Raw genomic sequence first — 1,298 nt, 5'->3', positions numbered from 1 at the left:
CTTGGGCTGTAGACACAGACGCCCCTCCTTGGGCTGTAGACACCAAACTTTGGAGTGACCCTGACCCCACACTCTGACCACCGTCCGGGTCCATGGGCCTTGGACAAACTGTCAGGATTCTGATTTTGTCTGTCCCCGGCGGGGGCGCTAGTGGGTCAGTGTTGGTGTGACGTAATACACGAGGAGACCGAAGAATAGTCCTGCGCATAGGCGCTGATATTTATTATGTCACAGGGATCACAAAGCAATTGAATAACAGGTGCAATGGAATGCAATTGCAGTGGAATGCAAAACCAGAAATAACAGGAAATAAATATTCAAAAGTCACTGGTAACTATGATTGAAACAAACAGAACTCCGGTAATTGTAAAAAGCACACAGTCTCAGTATAACTCAGGATGAAATAACTTTGGAAAAACAGAACTCTGATAAATGTACAGTCTCTATGAAGCACAAGTCCAGATAGCCTAACGGGCTTAAGCAGGAGACAGTCTCTAAGCAAATAGATGTTAACTGCTGAGATGCACAGATGGTAACTGATAATGAGTGCACAGGTAGATAATGATAAAACACCTGAGGAGAGTCTCTTACTGCTGGTGGATTGTGGCTGGCTGTGGCTGGAGTTTGTAGTTCCACAGGAACACTGGAACAGGGAGATGACTTGGAGATACCAGAAATAGAAGACTGCTGGAAACAAAGGATTGAAGACTGGAACTGGAACGGAACTGCTGGGACCTGTAGTTCCACAGGTCCAATACACAGGGGTATCTCTGCAGACAGATGACTGCAAACAGGAGACGCCTGTTCACAGAATGTAACGTGTTGTCCAAGGCGATGAGACTGAGCCAGGAACTGGAGTTTATACCCCTTGGTCTGTGATGATTGGATGTTGCACCTGTGAGGACACACCCTGCTGGATTAGGTGTTCAGATCAGCTGTGAGTTAGCTGCAGCACTGTGTACTCCAGGCTGCAGTAGACTGAAAACTGGAACTGGAACAGAACTGCTGGAACCTGTAGTTCCACAGTAGTGATGCGACGGAGAACGCAGATTCCTGACAACTAGGACGTTAGAGAAAACACACAATAGTGTAGAGTCCTTTTATAAAAAGGTGGTATATTCTATTTTCAATGCATCACACTCACAAAGCTCCACATGGTTTTAGGCATATTGTAGTTTCTTTATGTCAAAAAGTCTGTCCAATTCCACAAGATCAAGATTCCACTTCTTCTAAGGATTCAATGTCCCGCCACTCCCGATATCATAAAACAGAAAAAAAGCAAATAGTGCAGCAAACCC

The sequence above is a fragment of the Pseudophryne corroboree genome, chromosome 4, assembly GCF_028390025.1.
Source record: "Pseudophryne corroboree isolate aPseCor3 chromosome 4, aPseCor3.hap2, whole genome shotgun sequence".
In the NCBI taxonomy this organism is placed as follows: domain Eukaryota; kingdom Metazoa; phylum Chordata; class Amphibia; order Anura; family Myobatrachidae; genus Pseudophryne; species Pseudophryne corroboree.
This window is presented reverse-complemented; position numbering follows the sequence as displayed.